Below are 27,763 nucleotides of genomic sequence, written 5' to 3'. Positions count from 1 at the left end.
GGTTTCTGTCACTGAACCAGAAACTAGACTAGCAGTCAGAAGTCCCAGAAATCCTCCAGTCTCCACCACCACTAGCCCATATCCATATCTCGAGGCTTACAGGTCCATGCATGGCTACACCTGCCTTTTAGGTTCTCGTGAAAGCTCAGAAATGCACTCCTCTCTAATTCTTGCATAAGCCTTGCACACTCTAAGCCTTGCACACTCTAAGCCTTGCACACTCTGTGCCTTGCATTCTCTAAGCCTTGCACACTCTAAGCCTTGCACTCTCTCTGTCTTGCACTCTGTCTGTCTTGCACACTCTAAGCCTTGCACTCTCTCTGTCTTGCACTCTCTCTGTCTTGCACACTCTAAGCCTTGCATTCTCTAAGCCTTGCACACTCTAAGCCTTGCACTCTCTCTGTCTTGCACTCTCTGTCTTGCACTCTCTCTGTCTTGCACTCTCTGTCTTGCACACTCTAAGCCTTGCACTCTGTCTGTCTTGCACACTCTGTTACTTGCACTCTGTCTGTCTTGCACACTCTCTGTCTTGCACACTCTAAGCCTTGCACTCTCTCTGTCTTGCACTCTGTCTTGCACACTCTAAGCCTTGCACTCTCTCTGTCTTGCACACTCTGTGTCTTGCACCACTCAGCACTCTCATTGCGCTGTGCCTTCCTCTGTAACTGATGAAGATGTGGACAGTGCATGTCTTCACCCACTTCTGCTGCAGCACCAAATTCAACAGCAATTCATTTCTCACAGCTCTGCAGGTGGGGAGTCCAGGTCAGGGTGCTGGCAGATTCGGTGTCTGGTGAAGCTGCTTTCCACTTCGCAGTGGAAAGCTTGTGATGTCCTCCCAGGATGGAAGAAAGAGATGAAGCTAGCTCTTGCCAATCCTTTTTAAAGTCTCTAATCCCTTTTGTAGAACTGGAATTAATTTCTTATGACTTGGTCACTTCCCTCAAAGGCCTCACATTGTGAGGATGACGTTTCAACATATGAACACACAGACACACACAGGTCTTAGCAATCCATCATGTGCCTCTTTAGATGGTTGTGAGAGAGCGCTAGAGAGATGATGGTAAAGAACACTGGCTGCTCTTCCAGATTGCCAGGTTCAGTTCCCAGGACCCACAGTGGCTAACAGTCACCCATAACTCCAGTTCCAGAGGATCTGACGCCCTCTTCTGGGCTCCTCAAGCACCGCATACACAGGGAACACAGGCATGCCGGCAAAACACCCTGCGCATAAAATAAAATAAATACACACATGAGAGTCAGCAGGACCCCAGGGATAATAATCTGGTGGAGAGAGAACTGAAATAGACACAATCTATTTTGGGTGAGGCCCTTAACAGAGACTCCTGGATACAACTCCAGGAGCTTGGAAGAGTGAGCTAGGTGTTGAAGGCGAACCTCAAATAGTGTAGACAATGTTCTCTTTGCCTCTGCCCGTAGCCTGAGCATGGAGGCAAACTGTTTCCTGCAGCTCCTGCTGGCACTCAGAAATCTCCATGTGTATCCTGTGGGCCAGATAATGGGGGTTTCTTCTCTGTACAAAATAAAGCACTTTTTGAACACGTTTTAGAATGGGTGGGATGTTAACTATATTTATGACTCGAGTTAGACCACCCCAGAACAAAGCTTGGACAGCACATGGCTACCCTTAGTCATCGTTTCCCACCAGTGCCATTTGGTTGTTGCTATTGTGATTCATACAGAAGAAAAGGCGAGACCTTGGGAAGCCCTGGCCACCTCTCCATCCTGTTCCTGTAGCAGTGTGAAGCCACCCCTCTGTACTGCCCCCACCCCTCTGTACTGCCCCCACCCCTCTGTACTGCCCCCACCCCTCTGTACTGCCCCCACCCCTCTGTACTGCCCCCACCCCTCTGTACTGCCCCCACCCCTCTGTACTGCCCCCACCCCTCTGTAACAGTTCGATTTGCTAATCCTAAATGGAAAAATAAAAAAGACTTCCTAATTAAAGGAAGTATGGGGACAGGGGAAAGGAGTGGACACCGGGCTCTTCGCTGTGACTAGCCAGGGGGAGGGTGGCCTCCTCAGGAAGACAGAGCGAACAATGGAAAGGAGGCTGAGGTAGACCAGTGTTGCCCATGTGTGTGTCCGCCCCCGCGACGCGGTTGATAGGGCGGGCTCCTCCAACTCTGCTGGACTTGGGGAATAACAGAATCAAAAATTAAGACAATTTTGCCTCCCATGCTCTTCCTTGACAAACATGGTAGGGTTTACACGGGCACCTGTGTGTGACAATGTCTCCAAAGTCGTGGCATCCTCTGAATAAGACAAGCGGTGGGGAGAAACTAAGGTAGCTCCAGTGCCGTCCCGCAAACATGGAAACCCGTCACTTTGGTTAGAGAAGCTAAACTCTCGCCCCTTCCTGTCGGAAGACATGGCTGGCTGATCACAGGTTGCAGTCTACCACGGCCTGGCAGCTCTCCCTAACTACATTTGGCAACATGGAGATCTCCCTCCTTGCAGCAAAAGCTTCCTGCTTTCTATCTAGCCTTATCTGGAGGATATCTCTAGGCCCTGATGCCTGACTTATGTCAAGGGCGACCCTTGACACAGTTCCCAGCAAATGCTCTTCCCCTGCTCCCCAAATGGTAATTAGGCAAGTGCTCTAGTCCTTTTGATAGGAATGTGCCACTTAATGCAACTTAGGGTTTGTCCCCAGGCTCGCCAATCCTACACATCCCTTACACTCTGGAATAAAGTTGAGCTGTTTCACCACAAGCAGCCTCCTTGAGGGCTGGCTGTCTCCATTCCTGCTTTCCATGAAATGCTCATTAAAGGATAACAGTCTCTTTGCTTTTGCACAGAAACAGGTCTCGTGGTGATTCTGGGTTTCCAAAATTGGACACAACTTAAGCACTTTCAACATGGACTATCCCACTCAACCCTCATAAGAAAAGACTATGAGTCCCGTTTTTCACAATATCATGGAGAGTGGGGTTAAGTGACTTGTCCAATAGGTTTAAAGAGAAATCTGGCACTAGGGAATTGTACAGAGATCCACAAGGATGACCCCAACTAGGAATCTAAGCTAAAGTGGAGAGGCTACTTTAAATGCCCTTCCCCTATAATGAGAATTATGACTACCTTAAATGCCACCCTAGAGCCTTCATCCAGTAACTGATATAAGCAGAAGCAGACACCCACAGCTAAACACTGAGCCAAACTCCTGGAATACAATTACAGAGAGGGAGGAGTGATGAGCAAAGGGGTCAAGACCACATTGGGAAAGCCCACAGAAACAGCTGACCTGAGCAAGTGGGAACTCATGGATCCCAATCTGACAGCTGGGGAACCAACATAAGACCAAAACAAACCCCCTGAACGTGGGTGTCAGCTAGGAGGCCTGGGCAGTCTATAGGACCTCTGGCAGTGGAACCAGGATGTATCCCTAATGCACAAATGGACTTCAGGAGCACATTTCCCATGGAGGGATACTCCCTTAGCCTGGAATCACGGGGAAGGGCCTACCCCAAATGACTTGACAGATTTTGATGATCTCTCATGGAAGGCCTCACTCTCCCTGGGGAGTGGATGGGGGATGGGATGGGGGGGCGTGTGGGAGGGGAGTATGGGAGGAAGGGAGAGGGAAATGGGATTGATACTTAAAAAAGAATTTTTTTTTTAATTACTTGTCCACTGTCAACTCCAAAGCCAGCATTTAAACCCAGTGTCAGCTTCTTAGTTTAGAACTGCTTTCCTGGAGCCACCTGCACACACCAGGAACTGCTGTGTCACAGAGCTGGTTAGAGGGTGTGGCAGGAGCCCATGACAGACGGCCCCCTATGGGAAACCTGCACGGCTTGCTATAAGTCAGAGTTCAGACATAGGGCAACAAAGATGACTAAGGGCTCTGGGCAGCATCTGCTGTGAGTGATCCAGTTCAGAGCTGAGAAAAACAGAAGGCTTACGAGAAGGAGGGTGAAAAAGGCACTTTCAACACCATCTAGAACTGCCTCATACACAGTCATGACCCAGCCCAGCCAGAGATGGAAAAGGATGATTTGATTTTGTCTATTATCTATGCTGTATGAGCTAAGATCCAGACAACGGGGGGGGGGGGGGGTGGGATGGGGGGGGATGGGGCGAGCTAGTGAAAATGACATGTGGGCTAATAGTGTGTCTGGAGGCTGCATCATGGACTTCAGCTTCTCAGGGAGTCTTTTATAAGGCTGAATTAACTCATGTGTGGTTCAAGTTCTCAGCTAGCAGCAAGCCACTCTTGCAGTGAATTGCAAAGGACTGTTGTGGGGTGCTTTCCATTTTTAGCAAGCCTCGGGCAGCCACAGGACCTAGGAGGAGACAAGGGAGCCAGGGTCATGCTCAGACACAAAGGGAGTTCAAGGCTGGGTTGTGGGACCTGAAGAATAAAAGGACTTCACAATTGAGAAACAAGCTAGCCCCTTAGTTAGCAAGCCCTGCTGTGTTAAACAGGATGGTGGCTGGGGTGGTTTGAGTAAGATTGGCCCCACAGATGCATACATTTGAATGCTTGGTTATTAGGGAGCGTCACTACTTGACAAAAATTAGGAGGTGTGGCCTTGTGGCAGGAAGTATGTCACTGGGGGTGGGCTTTGAGATTTCAAATGTTCAAGCCAGGCCCAGTGTCTTTCTTCTCTTCCTGCTGCCTGTGGATCCAGATGTAGGACTCTCAACTACCCCTCCAACACTGTGTCTGCCTTCCCCATGATGATAACAGACTAAACCTGTAAACTGTAAACCAGCCCCAGTTAAATGTTTTCCTTTGTAAGAGTTGCCATGGTCAGGCTGGGCAGGGCTGGCACACATCTTTAAACCCAGTACTTGGGAGGCACAGGCCCGCGGATCTCTGTGAGTGTGAGGGCAGCCTGAGCTACAGAGTGAGTTCCAGGACAGCCAAGGTGACACAGAGAAACCCTGTTACAAAATAAATAAATAAATAAATAGTTGCCGTGGCCATGGTGTCTTTTCACAGCAACGGAACAGTGACTAAGACAGTTAGTTGTCTCTGTCCCTTTTGATCTCTGAGGCAGGCATGCAAATGTTCTAGGGGAAAAAGAACATGGTGATTAAAGAAGTTTTTAAGGAAAGTCAGATGAGGTAAAGCCAGTGTAAACATGTCTGGATGAAGGCCCAGATGGACTGCTTGCCTGAGTGCTGAGCCTCCCGGGAAAATGGTTTTAGGAGAGCTAACTTATTCACAAAACAAGGCCACAGCTGCCAGAGAGGGAGCAACTGAGTGCAAAGTGACTGTTTTGTTCACTGGAGGTATTTCTCTTTTAGCTCAGATGAATAAGAACATCTCCATTAAAACAACAGCAGATCTAATAGCAACATAGTAGACCTAATACTATAAGGCCGCATCTTATAAAGCCACCATATTTTAGATAGGATTACTGATGAAGCACTGGGCTTCTGGAATACAGGGACTATTGCCAAGGGACGTGTATTAGCTGCAGTTCTGTAGAGGAACAGAATAAATAGAGTAAGAAATGATTACATAGAGATGTATTAGATTGACTTCACAGTTAGAGGCTGGATAGTCCCAGCTCTATACAAACTAGAGAGCCAGAGAACCCAGGAGCTGCTCTACAGGAGCATCCAGAAAGTTCAGGAGAGGAGAGACCAGTACTCCAGCCCCAGCCCAGGGCTGAGGGCCTGGAAGATCCCTGGAGAGTCATTGGTGTGCATGCATATGGACGGCTGAAGAGGCTGGAGTCTGATGTCCATAGCCATGACAGCAACAGTCAACACACTCACTCCAGGTGATGGAGCTCACTTCACCAGCTGACAGAAGCCTGTCCCATCAAGGCTGCTAACTTATTGGAGGGTGACACCCACATCTGAAGAAGGTCTTTGACACTCAGGTTGCTACCCCCACATGCTCTTATGGACACACCCACAAGTGTGTTGTTCTTACCTGCTCTCTGGTATCTGAAGTGCAGGAAAGTTGACAAAACAGAGCAAACAATGAAGGATGGCTACAGCTGGACTAAGAGAGCAAGCCAGAGGGATGGACCGACCTTAGGAAGGAACTGTCATAGCGAGGCCACGATCCAGATATTATCTCGAAGCATTCCACGAGGAAAGAATCCTTTAGAATCTGCCTAGGAGTCAAAAGCTTGTACACAACTGGCAAATCAAAATTACCAGGGCTGCAAAGACGCCTCGGGGTAAAGTGATTGGATCCCCAGCACTCATGTTAAAGCTGATGCAGAAGCCTATGTCAAAATCCCAGCACTGGGGGAAGGGAGCAGAGTGGACAGATGCTGGAGACTTCCTGCCAAGTGAAAAAGGTACAGGAAAAAAAGAAAGGAGAAAAACTCCTGCAAGTTGCCTTATGACATCCGTGTGTGTGTGTGTGTGTGTGTGTGTGTGTGTGTGTGTGTGTGTGCGCTAACATATAAATTAAAAAGTACAGTGGTGAGTTGGGGCTGTAGCTTGGTGCCCTAGGTTCAATCCACAGTAATGCAAAGTAGATACATGAGAAGCAATGAGGAAGACACCCAATGTGGACTTCTGACCTACACACACACACACCACACATAAACACACACACACACACACCACACACTACACACTCACACACATACCACACACACTACACACTCATACACACACACTACACACACTACACACACTACACACACACACCACACACACAGACCACACACACACCACACATACACACACCACACACTACACACTCACACACACACCATACACACACCACACACACACACACCACACACACTCACACACACACACTCACATACACACACCACACACACCACACCATACACACACACACCACACACACTCACACACACACACTCACATACACACACCACACACACACACTACACACTCACACACATACCACACACACTACACACTCATACACACACACTACACACACTACACACACACCACACACACACACCACACACACACACCACACACACACACCACACACACACACCACACACACATACCACACACTACCCACACACACCACACACACACCACACACACACATTCTCACACACACACCACACACACACTACACACTCACACACACCACACCACACCACACACACACACACACCTCACACCACACACACACACACACCACACACACACACACTACTCACTCACGAGTGGATGCACCTACACACACTGCATGCACACACATACATACACACATACACACAGGTGCATGTACCTATACACACATGCATACACACATGAACAATAAATAAATAAATAGAAGTAGAAATTACATAATGCTTGTTTTCCCAAAGGGTTCTCAAACAAGGATATAAAAAAGCCAGCTGTTTTTTTATGTCAGGCTGGGTCAATGGTTTGGCAGATAAGAGCATTTACTGTTCTTCCAGAAGACCTGAGTTCAGTTCAGCAACCAAGTCAAGCAGCCCACGGCCATCGATGACCCCAGCTCTGGGGATCCAGTGCCTCTGGCATCTACAGGCACCTGAGGGCCTCACATGTGCATACCCACACACAGACACACACACCTACACATAATGAAAAATAATAAAAATACGTCTTAAAAATGAAAGACCAAATTGTGCTTCTGTGGGTACCCAGTAACCATACCTCACCAACCCACCTTACAGCTTCCTTCACAAATGAAATGCTTGGAGCATGGGCCCAAGGCACTTCCCTTAGGCTGCAAACACAGTGGTCATGCCTGGGGTACCAGCAGGGCAGCTGGCACTGAGGGCAAACTGCCTGGAGCTCATGTAGGACCTGCTCCCAGATACCCTGCCAAACAAGATGAAGAATGGTCCATTTTCTGGGTTAAGTCTCCTCAAAGAGTCAGGTAGTGGTGGCACATGCCTTAAATCCTAGCACTTGGGAGGCAGAGGCAAGCAGATCTCCAGTCTACACATCAATTTCCAGGACAGCCAGGGCTACACAGAGAAACCCTGTCTGAAAAAAACAAGCAAAAAAAAAAAAACACACACACACACACACAACAACAACAAAAAAAGACTTCCATGATCTGTGCTGCCACCAGAAACTATGCTGATGTCATGATCCCATGCTGCTGCTGCTGCTGGCTGCTATGGGCAGGGAGGCATCTCTTACGGTGGTATGGATGACTGCAGACTCGTAACTGAAAATGAGAGACACGGAAGGCATCTGTGCCAACCTCTCCCCACCCTCCCTAATAAAACAGAAATAGTCCAGGCATGCAGCTACTGAAGAGAGTTCTTAAAATTTGTGATAAAGATGCTGAAGTGTAGCTGTTCACAGTTGATGGCTTCTGGTGTCCTTTTAAGAGGCTGGCCCCTGGGATTTTCACCATGCTCCAAAGAATATAGGAACAACACAAATTTTACTTGGTGGGGTTTTTTTGGGGGAGGGGGAGTCACAAGGGTGGTAGGGTGGACCTAGGAGGACTGAGATGTGAGTATGATGGGGTGCATTGTAGAAAGTTCCGAATAATTAACAAAAACATTATGTTGGGGAACAAACGGAAATTCTTTAAGATGAGAAAGATAAGACAGTTCATTGGGGGGGGGGCTTTGTCCCCACCACTACTGTATTAAAGTTTCTATTGCTGTGAAGAGACACCATGACCATGGCAACTCCTACAAAGGAAAGCATTTAATAGGCTGTCTTACAGTTCATAAGGTCAGTCCATTATCATCATGGTGGGAAATGACCTTGTGCAGGCAGACATGGTACTAGAGAAGGAACTAAGAATCCTACGTCTTGCAAGCCACAGGAAGTAGTCTGTCTCACAGAGTGTGGCTTGAGCATATATGAGGCCTCAAAGCCCGCCTCCACAATGACGCACTTCCTCAACAAGACCACACCTACTCCAGCAAAGCCACTCCTCGTAGTGCTATGTCCTTTGGGGGACATTTTCTTTCAAACCACGTCCAATTCACAACCACTGACAGTTATTAGAGTGTGTGATAGTCCAGGGTTATGTTACCAACTTTTCACTTCTGCACAAGTGACAACTGACCATATACACCATCACAAGCTTCCCACTTGTCAGGAAAGTGTTTTACAGCTCATTCAGTCGACACAGTGAAGTCCCCACTCTGTCCTCTGGTGGCAGGGCTCTACTGTAGTGTGAGGTGCTGTGATCCTGTTTGCTGGGCCAGTTAGCAGCCATTCACTGCAATTCCTTAGAACAAACTGGGCCTTAAGTCTCTCCCATGAGTCAGGCTCTTTTATTATGAGAAACAGCCACGCCCTTGGCCACTGTAGTAGCATCAGGTGTTTATGGAGAAGGAGCACAAGTCACACAAGGAAAGAAGCCAAAAATGAGCTGAGGGAAGGGGGTGGCAGGAGGCAGTGCAGCTCCACCCTGGGCTCCGGGCACCCAGGAGGCACCCAGACTCACACAGCAACTCCCACTCTTCTGTGCTGAGCTCCTTCTGATTTTACCTGAGGCCAAACAGCTGTGCAGGAAAGGGGCGGGGTCTCCAGTACTCATCCAGCAGCCCAAAAGGAGTCCTACCTTCCTCCCATCAGGTGTAGCCAGGGCTGTAGAGTCAGGAGAAAGCCGTGCACAATGAGGCTTGGCAGTATGCCCTGCCCAACCAGGACTGGGAGGAACTGCATTGGGCTGGATCCCTGCTGAGCCCTGCATCAAAGAGAGATGCTGCTAAAGTAATCTTTAGATCCAGTGAGATTCACTCATTAGGGAATGACAGTAAGGACCACTTCTAAGACTTCTTAGCTTCCAAAACAAGTTCACGCCCCTTGGTTCACTGAAGTCTCCTGAAGGAAGCATTACCAACACCATTCCCATTTTCCAGGTGAGAAAAAAGAGACTGTGTGAACTGTCCAGCAACACACAGCCAGCTGCTGGAGATCAAAACCCTGTCCTGGTTCTGCCGCACTGAAAACTACAGCATAGCTCTCTCTCTCTCTCTCTCTCTCTCTCTCTCTCTCTCTCTCTCTCTCTCTCTCTCTCTCTGACACACCTTCCCCTGTTGCAGTCATGGGGCCAGAGGTGTGCAGGGGCTAAGACAGAGCTCCACACTGCCACACCGCAGCCTGATGAGTTGTCTTGTGTTTTAGGGTCCTCGGCTCAGGGAGAGCTGTGTGTATATGTGGCTTCACAAAAGAAAATGTCAAGACATTTTAGAACTTCCTTCAAATTTTACTGAATTATTTTGTGCATGGATATTTTGCCTGCACATGTGTCTATGTGCCATATGCATGCCTCGTACCCAGGAAGGCCAGAGGAGGGTGTTGGGTCCCCTAGGACTGGAGTTACAGAGGATTTTGAGCCACCACGTGGATGCTGGAAATCTGGAAGAGCAGCCAGTGCTCTTAACTTCTGAGCCGTTTCTCTAGTTGTGACGTTTTAAAAATGATTTTTCTCTGTGTGTATATGTCTTTGCAGGCGTGTGCGCGTGTGTGCATGTGTGCATGTGTGCGTGTGTGTTCTCTATTTCCACCATGAGTCCTAGGGGTCAAACTCAGGTCATCAAGCTTATGCTGCAAACTTTTACCTACTGACCATCTCACTGAAACATAGTAGATGTTTTAAACGTAGGTTTTAAATATGGAAATTAATAGAGAGGAAAGAACAAAACACACCCTAGATCATGGGTGTGGGCTTCTCTGGGGGAAGCCTAAATCGAGTCTTTTATCTTCCTTCCTTTCTTTCTTTGTTTCTTTCTTTCTTCCTTTCCTTCTTTCCTTCTTTCTTTCTAATCATAGGGTGTTCCTGACATGCTTGATGTAGGCTCTCATCTGATAAAGTTAAACCCTGGGTCACAGCCTTGTGGGGACCTTAGGATGTGTTTACAGCAAACAAAAATGTGGTCTTGTCACTGAAATTTCCAGAAAGTATGTGGGAAAAGAAGACCACACTCAACAGTCAGTCAGTTTTAATGTTTGTTTGAAAATCTCTCTATAGAAGGAATCTTGCCTCTATAGAAGAAATCTCGTCTCTCTCTGTAGAAGGAATCTTGTCTCTGTAAGAAGGAATCTCATCTTTATAGAAGGAATCTTGTCTCTATAGAAGAAATCTCGTCTCTATAGAAGGAATCATCTTGTCTCTGTAGAAGGAACCTCTCATCTCTATAGAAGGAATCATCTTGTCTCTGTAGAAGGAACCTCTCGTCTCTATAGAAGGAATCATCTTGTCTCTCTAAAAGGAACCTTGTCTCTGTAGAAGGAACCTCTCATCTCTATAGAAGGAACATTGTCTCTATAGAAGGAACCTCTCGTCTCTGTAGAAGGAATCATCTTGTCTCTGTAGAAGGAACCTCTCGTCTCTATAGAAGGAATCATCTTGTCTCTGTAGAAGGAACCTCTCGTCTCTGTAGAAGGAATCATCTTGTCTCTGTAGAAGGAAGCTCTCATCTCTATAGAAGGAATCATCTTGTCTCTATAGAAGGAAGCTCTCGTCTCTATAGAAGGAATCATCTTGTCTCTGTAGAAGGAAGCTCTCATCTCTATAGAAGGAATCATCTTGTCTCTGTAGAAGGAAGCTCTCGTCTCTATAGAAGGAATCATCTTGTCTCTGTAGAAGGAACCTCTCGTCTCTGTAGAAGGAAGCTCTCGTCTCTGTAGAAGGAATCATCTTGTCTCTGTAGAAGGAACCTTGTCTCGGGGTTGCCCTCACAGCAGCAGGTTTTGTGCTGCAGTTCTCGACTCTCAGCAGTGAGAGACCCGGCTGGATTTCTTTCTCCTTCCCATAGCTGCTTAATTTCCCAATTGTTTGTATTGTCTCTGGACCCTGCAATTGGTTCTGATAGACAATGCAGGATGGGAGGGCTTGAAAGTTGCTGAATCAATTGTTATTCCACACCTCACTGAAGAATGTGAACTTCATAAACTTTCCAGAACTTCCACAGAGAGAAGAACTCAAGCTCTGCAGACCACAGAGACCCAACAAGATGAACTAGGTGGCTGTGTTCTCTGGAGTTGGCTTGCTTTCTGTCTATTAACACCTTCTGAAGCAGTTTTTCTTCAAGTGAAGTTTGGGTGCAGAGGCCCTGGAGACTTTGGGAATGACATCTACTCATGTCAGGAGGCGAGTGCAGACCTGCTGCTTCAGAGTCTGCCAAAAACATCTTACACCATTCCTGCTGGTCTTTCAAGACTGAGCTCAGATATATATCCTACACACACACAAAAGCAGACACACACACTCACATACACATATACACACACATACGCACATACAAACACAGATGTGCACACACACACATACACACACAACACAAAGACAGACACATATACAAACACATGCAGAGAGAGACACAGACACATACACCAGGGACACACATAGTTACACACAGACACACAGAGACACATACAAACACACACAGGCACACAAACATTTGGGACTTGTGTTTGTATTGAATCCTTCTCTCATAATGAAGATCTCATCCTGTCTTCCTGTGATTTGAGGCAGGATGGAGAATTCGGGGAAATTATGGAGAGAAGGAGCACCCCATCCCAGAGTCTGCTTGAAGCTTTCACCAGATGAGTCAAGAATTTCAGCACAATTAATAAAATCTGCTGTGAAGACTGCCTATGTAGGAACAATCATCTTTGTACATAGAATTGTTTTCCATGAGAGTTAACAAGGGGATGAAGGCTTGGCTCAGAGGTTGAGAACACTTGTTGCTCTCACCCAGGACCCGAGTTCTGTTCTCAGCGCCCACGCCAGGCAGCTCACAATCATCTGTACCTCCAGCTCCATGGGATCCCATGTCCTCTTTTAGTTTCCGGGAGCCACCTGCACACACTTACATAGATACCTACACACATACGTGAATAAATGATAAAAATAATCAAAGTAGCAAAAGACCATGTTTACAGCCAAAGGTGAACGTTATCTCTGAATGGAACTTTATTCCTTTCCTAAAAGCTGAAACCTTTCTGACACAGCAGAGCAAACATGATCTCAGGGAAGCAAAGGTTGCCTGTGCTGGGTCTGCACAAGATTGGGTCAGTCAACTGCCAATCATGAATCTGGGAGGGGCTCATAGGACTCTACCCTTTCCCACTGATGTTACAGGGACCAGTCAGTCATTGTCTGTGGTTGTCAGCCCAACTGTGAGCCCCTCCCAGTGAATAGTTCTAAACTTGTGATCAGGCAAACAGCCCTAGTGGAAATCAGTGAGCAACCAAATAAAATAAAATAATGCTAATAGGGGAAAGGGACTCATGGGAACGGGGAGGGAACAGAGGTAGGGGGGAAATAAGAGGGTTTGCAATGTTAATCAGATTGCAGTGTGTGTGTGTGTGTGTGTGTGTGTGTGTGCCCGCGTGAGTGCACGCATGTGTGTGCGAATGCACGTCTCACGTGCATGTGTGAAATTATCAAAGAATAAACTTAATCAATAGTGCTGTAGAGTAAACACATATGCCATAAATATTTAGTAAAGTTGTCATTTATTCTCAAGCGTTGTATATCATGCACTAGTTGTATCTGCTACATTTCATATAACTGGCCTCTCACTAGGCTTGTTTATTCTGGCGTCCACACACAAAGAAAAATAATGTGTTATACTGGGACGCTGTGATGGTGAGGAGGACCTCATTAGGAAATAGGGGGCTTTTTCAGCTTCATCATAATCCTTCGTCTGTGTGGTCTGTCATTATGTCACTATGTGGAGTGTGTCTGTACCTCCCCACCACTCTGCACACTGTGGGCAAACTGAGGGTGGACCAGCATGTCTTATCTCCACACTCAGTCCCTGGCACCTTACCCAGCAGACCTAACTGAAAACCGGTGATAAAGGAAATGAAAAGAGCTGGGCGTTGGTGGCACACACGTTTAAGCCCAGCTCAGGAGACAGAGGCAGGAAGATCTTTGTGAGTTTGAAGCCAGTCTGGTCTACAGAGTGAGTTCCAGGACAGGCTCCAAAGCAATACAGAGAAACCCTGTCTCGGGGTAGTAGTGGCCCATGCATTTGATGCCAGCACTCTGGAGACAGAGGCAAGCAGATCCCTGAGTTCAAGGCCAGCTTGGTCTACACAGTGAGTTCTAGGACAGCCAGGACTATACAGAGAAACCCTGTCTTGAAAAACAAAACAAAAACAAAACTGAGCAAGCAAACAAACAAACAAAAAATAAATAAAGGAAAGAAAGAAAAGGAAAACATAAAAATAAAAATAAAGTTTCCTACTTTGAAGAATTTATGGCCTAGTTTCAGGATTGGTGCTGGCAACAAAAACCAACTGTCCTTACCAGGTAATATAAGTGACAAATGAGTAGAGGACTCATCATGGCTCCCCATCACCCAGGAGACAACATCTAAACTGTATCAGCTCCCAGAGCCCTCTGCCACCTTCAGCCAGGCTTGCCGCCAGTACTCTGCAACCAGCCCTCTGCCCTCCAGCACCACATGCTCCAGGCTTTTGTGAATACCGTCCACAGTGCTTACAGTTGCTATTAGAGCCCTCCTCCCTCTAGGCCTGGGTTGTTAGAGCCCTCCCACCCCTATTGGCCTGGTTCACCATGGTCCTTTAAGCCAAAACCCTGCTGTCACTTTCTCCCAGAAGTGTAATCCGATAACCCAGCCTGAGGCGGAGTACCTGACCTGCCCTGCACTTGACCTGAGGGGAATGCTGACCCAGCATTCACTGAAGGGCCTGCCTTCTTGCAGCCCATCAATGCAACTTTTGGGGTACGGCAGGGTGGGGAGCATGTGCCCCATTGTGTCCTAAGCACAGAGGACAACTTGTACGTGTTGATTGTCTCCTTCCATCATGTGAGTCCTGGCAGCAAGCACTCTTACCTACTGAGCCGCCCCCCTCTCTCCCAGCCTCCAGGGACGGTTTTTAGTGACAATGAATTCGGGTTTGCCTCTGGCTTCCCATCTCAGCTGCATCTTGGTCTTCCTGAGCATCTGGTCCTGTTTTCACTGCTTTCTTTCCGTCCCTGCCCTTTATTTTCTTTCTCTCTCCCCTAGGCTGTCATGAAAACCTCCCAGCAAAGGGGAGAGGCAGACAGAAGGCGGTGGTGGGGATGACTAAGGACAAAGTATAAAGATACATATTCACAAAAACCCCATAGAGAAACCCAGACCTTTGTTTGCTAACCAAAGGGGGGGGGGAAGGCCTTCCAAGAGGAGAGCTTCCTATAAACTCATCCTCATTGATCATACATGACTAATATGAGATGACACGTTTCCACCCACATCCCACCACCAGTGGGAGCTTTTATGAGCGACTTGCAGTCTTCAAACTGAAGAAATAAGGCTGTAATGCTGGAGTTCCTGCATCGGTTAGAGGATGAGGGCTCTCTAGATCTTCCTCTGCTCACCCTCTGTGCTTCTCTGCCGCTGCTGCTGGGAGATGGCAATAAAAATGTGACTCTCTGCTCTACAGTGAGCCTTGGGTTGCCAGAGATTTCTTACCCAGAGGCTCAGAGCTCCAAAGGAACAGAGATGATGATGCCATTTCCCTCACAGGGGACTGGGAGGCGTGAAGACCAACCCCATTGCTTCCAATATCATTCAGAAATATAACTTCTTATTAGCATCAGTGTGTTTGGGACCAGAGATGCTATTTCCATTTCTTTTATACATATCTCAACCACCATCCTCCAGCTTGTTACCACTGTTACTGTTTCTAAAATGCTGTATGGTGGGCCCATTCTTGCAGGAGAGCATAAGTCTTGGCTTTCCAGTGTCTAATAAAATTTACTTCATAACAAATTACTTTTCCTTCTCTTTTTAATTAATTACCTCATAACCATTCTGGCTTGTTCGATGTTAACTTGACAGAAACTAGAGTCACCTGAAAGGAGGGAACCTCAATTGGGAATTTTTTTTTTTCCATAAGATGGGGCTGTACACGAGCCTGTAGGGAATTTTCTTAGTTCGTGATACATAGGGGAGGGTCCAGCCCATGGTTGGCGGTGCCATTCCTGGAGCTCTAGTCCTGGGTTCTACAAGAATGAAGGCTGAGCAAGCCATGGAAGCAAGCCAGTAAGCAGCACCCCTCCACGACTTCTGCATCAGCTCCTGCTTCTGGATCCTGGCTTGTCAGAGTTCCTGTGCTGACTTCCTTCAGTGATGAGCAGTGATGTGGAAGTGTAAGCCAATAAACCCTTTCTTCCCCAAGCTGCTTTGGTTATGGTGTTTCATCACCATAACAGTAACCCCGACTAAGACAGTAACAAATTCATTTTGCCTCTCTTTTTAATTACTTAATTAATGCAAATGAGAATTTGGAGCTGCCATTAAGCCCAGGGAAAGGGATCTTTAGAGCTGGCTTTTATCATGTCTCCTTCTATTCCTTCTCCAGTTTCCCTGGCGCTAAGAATGATGCATGCCTGTTGGTGTAAACTCAACTCTTCTGCGTGGTTTGAGGGTGTCCCTGACTTCACAGATGCTGTTTCCAGAATCCAAAGAGACCTCAGGATGACTATGGGATGGTGAACTTGGTGGGCTCTGAGCTGTCCAGAAGCAGCTTCACTAGCCAGACAGATGTTGGCCACATATCCACGCTCTCTCACACACACACACACCCCACTTCCCCATCACACAGACACACACGCATGCTCGTGCACACATTCCTAGAGGTAGATGTAGCATATCACCAACCTTGGAAGTAAGAACCAGGGAAAAGAAGCAGGCTTCTCTCTGCATTTCACAAACACTGACAAGAATCTACTGCTTTCCCCTAAGCCCTTCACTGTCTTTGCCAAAAGAACTTTTTATCCTTAACCAAATATAAAACTCTGCAACAAATCGATGCTTCGACAGTGAGCTGATGTGACATCTCTTAAAAGAAATAAAATATTTAGAGACAGATTTTTCTATTTTCCCGCTGAGGAAGAGACCCTTAATATTACTGTCAACCTTGACATGTGTGAATCACAGAGCTCTCATCCCTGCACACGAATGATCGTGAGCCACCACAAACCTATGACTGTGGGCAGCACATGATTCCGACAGTGAAGGCTTCCCCCCCCAGGGAGCATGATACTACCAATTGCTTCTGGGAACCAACTTCTGCCTGCATCTTCACAAAGCCCAGGGATGAACAAGGGGTAACCCTCGGGCAAGCTTTGCACGGTGTGTCACCACAAGACTCCACACAGGAGCAACTCCCTGGTGCCACCATGGGAACCAGACCTCGCCTTGGAGAAGACAGAGATTGCATTATTTTTTTAGTTCAAGATTTGTTAAAGGAACATGTATTATTGCTTCTTAGAATAAGCTTAAGTATACTTTCTATTCAATCAGTCTGTTCAATTCAATCAGTTAGTCACACTGCTGGAGTCTGAGTGTTTGGGTTTTCCACCAAAATTACCTTGTTGAAACTGAAGCCCCAAAGTGATGGTATCAGGAAGTAAGGTCGCTGGAACTGAGTAGGTCATAAGGCAGAGTCCCCATGAATAGCATTCACACCTTGATAAAAGAGACCCAGAGGACTCCTGTCCCACTCTCACCGGCAACAGTGAGGATACAGAGAAATGTTGTCAAAAGAGTCTTCACCAGACCCTGCCATGCTGGCATCTGGTTGGGCCCCAGACCTCAGAACTCTAAGAACTAAATTTCCGTTGTTGATAAGATCTTTCAGTGTAGCACTACGAATGGACAAGGATGTCCGTTTCTACACACAGTTCAACTACGGATACATTCCGACCACTCTCCACACACTTAGTGCACTCTCCACTCGAACAGTTAAGATAGAAAGACCGTGGCCAGGCGCTGGTGGCTCACGCCTTTAATCCTAGCACTTGGGAGGCAGAGGCAGGCGCATCTCTGTGAGTTCAAGGCCAGCCTGGTCTACAGAGGGAGTTCCAGGACAGGCTCCAAAGCAACACAGAGAAACCCTGTCTCGAAAAACAAAAATGGAAAAAGAAACAAACAAACAAAAAAAGATAGCAAGTAAAGATGGGGGAGGGGTGGCTCAGTCAATAAAGTGCTTGCCATGCCCGCATGCACACCCAAGGACCTGAGTTTGAGCCCCAGAACCCACACTAAAAAGCTGGGTGTGGTGGCCAGTGTTTATAATCTCACCAGTGGGCCATAGACTTTATCTCACAAAACAAACAATAGGAGCTGGAGAGTTGGCTTGGTGATGTAGAGCAATTGTTGCTCTTGCAGAGGACTCAGCTTCCGTACCCAGCAACCACATGGTAACTGTAACTCCAGTTCAATGGGATCTGACTCCGCCTTTCGGCCCAGATACTCATGTACATCCATGTAGGCAAAACATTCATACACTTAAAATAAATTTCTAAAAAGATTAAGCAAACAAAACAAGGTAGGCACTGACAATACAGCCGGGTTGGCCTCCAGGCTCTGCACAACGTCTGCACACGGATAAGGCCCATGCCTTCATCTCACAAAGGCCCTCCCTGCCCACTGCAGTCAATGTCTCCTGTTCGCGTTGCAAGCGGCAGGCCATCAAGCCACTTCCTCGGCTGCAGATTAATTTGCCATTGTAGATCACAGTGTGCAGTCTTTGTCCCTGCTTCTTTAGAGCCAGCAACATACTGCTTTGAAGAGTCCCTAATGCTATTCCGCATGCTGCTCATTTATTTTAATGACAGAGTAGTTCTCTGTTCTGTGGATGTACAATTCATTCATCCGTTCTCCTCTTGGCAAGTGTGCTCAGGCTGCTTCCAGATTTTTGCCACCAAGAACAAACTTCTGTGAATATGAGATGAGAACACCTCTGTGGACACATGTACAGGACCTCTTACTACATACACCTAAGGGTAGAGCAGACTGGGTTTTTAAGAATATATCCCATGTGGGGAATGGTGGTGCATGCCTTTAATCCCATCACTTAGAAGGCAGAGTGTGGATGAAACTTTCTGTCCCACCCAGTCCTGCAGCTGCTCAGTCCCAAGTAAACACACAGAGGCTTATATTAATGTTTGGCCAATGGCTCAGGCTTCTTAATGGCTAGCTCTCTCTTACTTATTAACCCATTTCTATTAATCTATATATCTCCACGTGGTCTTGGCTTAACAGAGAATGCCCAGAGTCCTATCTTCCCAGTAGCTACATGGCATCTCCCTCTTGTGACTCACTCTCTGAGTTCCTCCTCCCAGAATTCTCCTGGTCTGGTGGTCCCGCCTATACTTCCTGCCTGGCTGTATTCTGCCTGTCCATTGGCCAAAACAGCTTTATTCATCAACCAATAAGAGAAACGTATATTCATAGCTTGCAGGACATTGGCCATCAGCAGAGGCCGGGGATCTCTGTGAGTATGAGGCCAGCCTGGCTTGCACAGTTGTTCTAGCCAGTCATACATAGTGAGATATTGTCTAGAAAGAAAAACTTAAGGTAGACATGATGACACATAGCTATAAAATGGAAGTAGAGTCAGGAGGATCAAGACCAGCCTGGGATGCATAAGTGGGCTTAAAGCCATCTTGGAAGACAGACAGACAGTTTTTTTTTTTTCCATAATAACTAGAAGAAAGTGGGACAGGAGAGACTACCCAGTGGTTAAGAGCATCGGCTGCTCTTCCAGAGGTCCAGAGTTTGACTCCCAGCATCCATGTTGGGCAGCTCACAACTGTCTGTAACTCCAGCTCCAGGGGATCGGACACCCTTTTCTGGCCTCTGCCAGCCTGAGAGACATTTCCAGGTCACAGAGCCAACAAAATGGCAATGGGTTCTCCAAAAGGATGTATGTGCATTTCTAGGAAGAAAGAGCTTACAGTTTTCAGTTTTCTAAAATAAATGCTCAAATAAACAGAAAGGGAAGGGAAAGAGGGGAGGGAAGTCTGTTTGGCTTTCTGGTCCGGACCTCGAGGTCACCTGACACCTGGCGTCACAGACATTGGCTGCCTCACCCAACACTTGTTTTCAGCAAGAATCAAACCTTTTTTAATCTGCACGTGTCCTTACAGTCTACAGTGGTTTGTTTGTTTGCTGGGTGATGGTTCTGGGAATAGAATCCAAGGCATCAAGCACATTGAGCCATGCCCCAGCCTCAGTACAATACTCATAAACCCAAACCTCTGGGTCTCAGCTCTCCACCAGGGGCCCAGACTTTGGCACAGGCGAGAGGTGGAGCTGAAGCCTGTATCGACTGCAGCCTTCAGTTCAGACAGTGCACTCTAGCCACACTTGGCATCTCTATTCCAACACAAACCCTCTCTACTGCAGCTCATGTTTACTCATGAGGAGGCAGCTCCTAGGAAACCACCCTTCACTCCCTCCCACCGCTGGCTGTTGCTGGGGTCATTGCAATTCTTCTCGAACCCCAGCACAGCCCTTAATTGGCCCCTTACCTCAGAAGGCATCCAGGGTCAGGGAGGACACAGGACTGCCTTGGTGATAGGCACTGTTTTGGTCACTCATGAGCTCCAAGCACGGCCATGACCCGCACTCCTTAGCTGAGCTGATTCTCCTGTTCTGACTGAATAGACACAGTAATGGCGCCACTCAGCCACCGCAGCTTCTTTCTCTCAGAAACGCTACCAGTTCCTCCATGTTTTTAACTGCAATTGGGTGGCTTCCCTTTCTAATTAACTCAAGTGGCCTCTTTCCTGATAATGGCAGCTATAATTACGCTGCACTTAACTCCTAGAGGACTGTTTTAAAATTGGAGGATAGATGGACAAGGTGGCCCTTTTCCACTCCTGTTTCTCTGTGCTTGCTTCTGAGGAAGAGAAAGACATTGCTCCCCACATGCAAAACAGTTCTCGTGGTTCAGAGGTACAGCCAGCGACCCACCCCCCTTTATTCTCCTCAACACTGTGCAGACTAGCTGAGTCAGGGGGTTCAGGGCCAGTGAGCACGGATTTGGTGATGTGTGACACTGTAGGTGGAGGGAGATGGTGATACTGTCATTATTTAAAATCACTTCCACCCACCAGCTGAGTCACTGGAACGTCACTGCTTAAGATTTTGCATCAGTCTCAAAAATATCCCCATGCAAGCCTCCTTCCCCGGGTGGCATGCCTCGCTTCCTTTAGAGGGAAACACTGACATCTCCCACAGAAAACACTCCCTTTGCATTGCCCTGACCACGGATGCCGCCCACCTCACCTCAGGATGCCGCCCACCTGTGCAATACTTGACCTGGCCAACCTGATTTCTGAGGGAGGTCTAGCAAATGCCTGTACTTTCCAAGAAGATTCTAGAAGGCTAAAGACTTGGCCCCCATCTAAGTAAATAAGTCTAGGCTAGAATCTAAGGTTCCTCCCTCCTGGCCTTGCCGTGAACTGACAACAGAGGGAATAAGACTCTTGGGACTGAAAGTAAGAACCTCTTCCCCAAATAGCATCAGTGGTTAAAAAAAAAAAAAAAAAAAAAAAAAAAAAAAAAAAAAAAACAGCAGCTGGCTGAATTGACTGGGTTGCCTTGCATTCAACTAGAGTGCTCCCCAAGACTTCAAAACAAACTAGATCACTCCCCAAGACTTCAGACCAAGCTAGAATACTCCCCAGACTTCAGAACAAATTACAGTGCCCCCCCAGACTTCAGAACAAGCTAGAGTGATCCCCAGACTTCAGAACAAACTAGAGTGCTCCCTCAGACTTCAGAACAAGCTAGAGTGATCCCCAGATGTCAGAACAAACTAGAGTACTTCCCAGACTTCAGAACAAACTAGAGTGCTCCCCAGACTTCAGAACAAGCTAGAGTGCTCCCTCAGATTTCAGACCAAGCTAGAGTGCTCCCCCAGACCTCAGAACAAATTAGAATGCTCCTAGACTTCAGATCAAGCTAGAGTACTCCCTCAGACTTTAGCAGGAGCTAGAGTCATCCTTCCTGCCCCCAATTTTATTTCATTTATATATTTTTTTTCCAGATCATGACTAACAATTGCTCCCTGCTCTTCCAAGTTCAAAAGGAGAGCTTCCCCAGGCTGGAAGACTTGGCTGCTTTCCAGATCACCACTGAGAGTCCAGAAGGAAGAGTAATTTGCCACCCAGTGAGGGTGGTAGGGTCATGGTTAAGGTCTCAGCTCTGGAGCCAGGCAGACTGCAGGAGGACTGGGCATGGCCGTGGGTGGTGGCTGATTCCATCCTCAGTGTCCTGCCACCGTGGTCACCACAGATGATGACCGAAGCGCTTAGCTCAGGGTGACACTCTCCAAATCTGCAAATGCTGAAGCTGCTACTGTGAATTTATGATAATTGTCCTAGCCATATGGCCTGCGAGGGTCAGATACTGCAAGCAGTAGATCTGGTCTTGCTTTTAAGAATTTTCTGTAATGGCTTCTGTGCCCCGATGTACTGGTTCTGAAGCCAGAGCCTCTTGCATGTATGTATTCTGTCACCAAGCTCACTCCCAGCCCCAGGCAGCTTTACTTTTCAAAGCACAACTTTAAAATGTGGTATTTTATTCCTAAGAAGTTTTAAAAATTAAGGTACCACAGCAAGTCTGTACTGGGGGGAAAATTTTTTTTTCTCCTTTATGGTATGGGTGAATAGAGCCCCCTACTGTTGGGAAAGCACAACCTATCCAGTTTTGATGGTTTTAGTTTGGTGTGGTGGTTTGTGGGCTTGTGATTTATTCCATTTGCAAGCTCTTGATCCCCTTCTAGAAGGATCCCCAAGGCTCAGGAGGAGTGGTTAATGCATCCACTAACCACACAGCACCAAGAAGATGAGAACACCTGCCTCTCCAGGGTTCAGAGCGTGTGGAGGACAGGGTGGGGCCTTTGGAGGAGGCCACACTGCAGGTTCCCAGAGGTGCCATGCTCCTCACAGAAGATTGACAGTCCTCTCCCTGACCTTTGGCTTGGGCCTGTCACTCCTGGATTCTTTTCTAATCAACCCAAAAGCCTCCTGATTCTAAATGTTCTCTGCTGTTTTGCCACAGCCATTCTTCATGAGATGAGGTTCCCACCCGAACCTCAGTTCCTGGCTATTTCCCTTGTGAACTACACCAGCATGGTCCCCATAGAGCCTGCAGCCAGAGCAGACAAACTCCTGCACCAACATTTACAATTGCTTTCAATTTTGCTTTCTAAACTCCAATTTAATGAGAGGATGGCAAGAATGAGCAAAAAATAAACTCCAAGTGCTTGGCTAACTGTCTCCATTAGGTCCCAAAGAAACCCAGGATGATTGTTGAGCTGAGATGCCTACTGACATATTAAATGGATGCTGGCCACTAGGCTCCCTCAGCATCACAAGTACCTGTTACAGAGACCTGGTATTCTCAGCACTTCACACACGCGCACGCACACACACACACACACACTCACACCACATACACACACACCACACTACACATACACACTTTTGCACACATTCACACACACACACACACACACACGTGCGTAGTAGGGCTGAGTTAGTTCTGAATGTGCCACTGACACTGGTCAGCTGTATGACCTTAACCTCTGGGAGCCCAGTGTCTCCAATCTGTGAAACACAAGACTAGATCTGAAACAGAGTAAGAGAACAGGAGTTTGGGGGAGGGCCTTTAAATGGAGAGAAAATCTGGGAAATTTACTGTGGGCAAAGGCAGACAGGTGACCGGAGACCAGCAGAAAGCAATGACTAGAACCTGTGGGTGACTCAAGCAGCTCCACAAACCCAAACTGCCGTTTCCAGTCTTCTGATTTCAATTCTGCATATACCAAGCAACAAGGGCCCCAAAGAGTTGCCAGGGTGACTTGGCCTTAGGGTTCCCAGATAGGTCAAACATTATTCGGCCGGGCTCTAGGAAGTGTTTCTAAGTGAGGCATATACATGCTGTATCTAAGGCGAGTAGGGCACCAACCTGTTCAGTTGAAGGTCTAACTAGAATTCACCATGGAGAAAGGGCTCCGTGGCCTCCTGACCTTCAAGCTGGGGTATTGGCTTCTTCTGGCTTTCAGATTCTGACAGGGACACTTGGAGGGGCAAATTCTTTGTAATAGATATTTTTGTACTTACACATAAATATGAGGTTTCTTTTCTCTAAAGAATTCTAATACACTGCCACATTCCATTGTGCTGGCTAGTTTTATGTCATTTGACACAAACTAGATTCATCTGAGTGGAGGGACTGTAACTGAGAGATGCCCCCAAAAGATCAGGCTGTAGGCAAGACTGTAGGGCATTCTCTTAATTAGTCATGGGGGGGTTCCCAGTCTATTGTGGGTGGTGCCATCCCTGGGCTGGTGGTCCTGGGGTCTATAAGAAAGCAGGCTGTGCAAGCCATGAGGAGCAAGCCAGTAAGCAACACCCATCCATGGCCTCTGCATCAGCTCCTGCCTCCAGGTTCCTGTCCTGTTTGAGCTCCTGTCCTGACTTCCTTCAGTGATAAACATTGATATGGAAGTGTAAGTCAAATAAATCCTTTCCTCCCCAACTTGCTTTGGTCATGTTGTTTCATCAGAGTAACAGTAACCCTAACTAAGACAATATTCTATCATGCATTACTAAAAGGGATTCCTTTATATTATAGTCCTTAAAAGAAAAAGGAAAGAAAAACAGATTGATTAGAAAGGAAGCGAGACAAAAGAGTATGGACTAATTTGACCACGTAAACTACAAAGCAGAGAATGGGGGTAAGTATCAGGTAGCTAGGAAGCAAACAAACACAAAAGGTAAGACAAATACATAATCACTGGCATTCTTTACAAAGGAAGACACCTGACAAATATATTTCACTGACCCCTCCCTCAGGGAGGTGTAGGGCGAGGGAGTGGGGACAGTGATCTAGGAGTGAACTTTAGTGGTCAGGAGGGCCTGGAGCTGTGAGCCTGGCTATGGAGATAAGACAAGAAACTGGCGTGAGGGCACACAGCCAACTAAACTCTGGAAAGCTGGGACGATGGAAAATTTTACGTTTCCTTTCAGCCTAGGTCCCTATGCACCGGCTCAGACTCTGAAGGATGCTAACACTTCTCAGGCTCTCACTTCAGTGTTCCAAGGGCCACGGCTCCCCCGAGACTCCCCACGGCCATCCAAGCAAATGCCTCAAATGGCTTATGCAGTAAGAGGGGATCAAGGACAGCCGTTTCTATATGTCCACTTTTGGGGGGAGTAAGTGGAAACCATTGCTCGTGTCTCTCAGTACAAGGCTGGGACAGTTTAAAACAAAGACAGCTCTTCCCACGGAAGATAGTGCAAGTGAGAAAAATCTGGAAAAATCCCAAAGAAAGAGAGTGTCAGCTACCCTTCTCCAGCCCCCACCCCTCACCCCTCCCACACCCCCACCTCACCCACCCCCCCATCCCCGCAAACTTTAAAAAAAAATGTTTTTTCTCTGGGCAGTGGTGGCACACGCCTTTAAACCCAGCACTAGGGAAGTAGAAGCAGGTGAATCTCGGTGAGTTTGAGGCCAGCTTGGTCTATGGAGTGAGTTCCAGGACAGCTGGGGCTACAGAGAGAGACCCTGTCTTGAAAAACAAAAACAAAACAAAAAAAAAAACTAGTGTTACCCCGTCAAAAAACAAACAAGCAAAAAGGCCCCTGTGGTCATAGTCGGCTATTATTGGGAGGTTAAGGGGACTGCGGAGTCAGGTATTACCGGGCATGACAGAACAGCTACTAAAACATAAGTCATACAGTGTGTTGGCTTAGAACAAGATGCCTCTCTCCCCTGCCCATATCCTTAGGCATTTGAATATTTGGTCCCCAGTTGGTGACCCTGTCTGGGCAGGCTTAGGAGGTGTGGCCTTGCTGGAGGAAGTGTGTAGCGTGGGGTTTAAAAACCTGAGGACTTGCACCTTTCCACATTTGCTGCTTCCTGTTTGCACTGTGAGATGTGATCTCTCAGCTGTTCGTGCCACCATGCCTGGTGCGGGCTGCCCCGCTTCCCCATCATAATGCTGGTGGACTCTAGCCCTCTGGAACTGTTAGTTCAAAATAGAACCTCCCGGGACGGGAGAGACCGCTAGGCGGTTTAAGAGTATTGGCAGAGGTCCTGAGTTCAGTTCCCAGCAAACAGATGGTGGCTCACAACCATCTATAGTGGGATCTGATGCCCCCTTCTGGCTGGCAGGTGTACAAGCAGATAGAGCACCATCTATATAAAATAAATGAATCTTTAAATAAGTAAATAAATAAATAAAGCCTTCCTTTGTAAGTTGACTTGGTCATGGTGTCTTATCAGAGCAGTGGAAAGGGAACTGGGAAATGAAGTTTACAAATGTCAGGGCTGAAGAGATGGCCTGCTCAGCGGCTAAGAGCACTTGTTCTTGAAGAAGACCGGGTTTGGTTCCCAGCATTCACAAACAGAGTCTAGCCGGTTTGGTTCCCAGCATTCACAAACAGAGTCTAGCGGGTTTGGTTCCCAGCATTCACAAACAGAGTCTAGCAATTATCTGTAACTCCAGATCCAGATAGTCCAGCACAATCTTCTGATCTCTCCTGCCACCAAGCACGCACAAGATAAACACGAAGGTAAAAATACCCATGCACGTAAAATAAACAAATAAAGCTTACAAATAAAAATTCTAACTGTATTTTATGGTCCCTTATAAAACACAATCAAGTATGTCTTCAACAAAAAGAGATGCCGATGCCTAGCATCATGAGGTCCTGTACGCAGTCCTTAGCACTGGAAAGGAGAGACAAAAGGGAAAGGTGGAGCGAACTTTCCAGCATAGAGTCTAGCCCACTTCCTGGAGCAGACTAGATCCAGCCAGATCACCCACGTGAGAGCCAGGACCCAGAGCCCGCTATGAATGTGCTGGGCACACAACAGAAAGAACTGTGTTTATGGACCCACGAGTAAAACCACTGCTAGGGCTATCCTTGAAAATGTGGCTAAGACGCTGGGGTGCTGAGTTTTGGGTCACTGGGACCAAAATGCCCGATACAAACAGCTGAAGCAGGAAAGCAGCTCTTTGGGCTCAGTTGTATGCACTTGTCTTCTTAATGCGGGGCCAGTTAGGAGGCAGAGCATCACTGGGGAAGCAAGTCAGAGTGCAACCCGCATGAGAACGTCACGGAAGAGGCCGAGGACAAGATGTCTCTGAGGAACCAGTCCCAGTGACTAACTTAACTTCCTCCAGCAAGGTCAAACCTCCGTAGTTCTGTGGAGCGTCCCGGAATAGCACTACCAGCTGAGGATCTTGGTCCCCAGCTGGTGGCACAGTTTAGGGATGCTGTCAAGCCCGTAGGGGGTGGGGCCTAGCTTAAAAAGAATACGTCACTGTTGGGGAGCGGTTCCTGAGGATTATAGCTCCTCCCCTGCTCCTCTGAAATGAGAACAAGCTGCTTCATGCTCTCACCCTGGCTGCCACAGATGGGTAGTAGCTCTTCCTCTCCCGGTGCGGACTGCATTCTGTGACATCATGGGCCAAATTAAACGCTTCCTCCTTTCAGTTGCTTCTTTGAGATCTTTCATCACAACAACCACAGAAGTGGCCAACAGAGAAATCTGGTGACAGCTCACAACCAACCGCAATGCCAGTTCCTGGGGATCCAACACTCCCCTCTACCCTCTGAGGACACCATACTCACATGTGGCACACACACACATAAACAAACAGAACACCCACACACATAAAATAAAAAAAAACTAAAGGAATTAAAAATTATGTCACATGACAGATTTTAGTATGTTCACAAAGTTGTGCAACCATTACCACACCACCTAATCTTTACCATTTTCTTTAAAACCCTCTAGCAACTGCTATTGTCACAAATCTCTTTCCTCTTTGGTACCTGCCAACCCCTAAGCCTTCTGAGTCTGTGGATTTGACTACATTTCACATAATGAAATCATGTTTGTGTGTGTGTGTGTGTGTGTGTGTGTGTGTGTGTGTGTGTGTGTGGCTTCTTAGCATGTCTTTAAAGTTCACCTCTATGCCTTGCATGCCTTGACCTTCCTGTTTTTGTGTGATTTCGATTTTCTTAGGTGTGTGAGATGATCAGCAG

The sequence above is a fragment of the Phodopus roborovskii genome, unplaced genomic scaffold (assembly GCF_943737965.1).
Source record: "Phodopus roborovskii unplaced genomic scaffold, PHOROB, whole genome shotgun sequence".
In the NCBI taxonomy this organism is placed as follows: domain Eukaryota; kingdom Metazoa; phylum Chordata; class Mammalia; order Rodentia; family Cricetidae; genus Phodopus; species Phodopus roborovskii.
The sequence above is the reverse complement of the archived record's forward strand: the minus strand, read 5'-3'. Positions refer to the sequence as shown.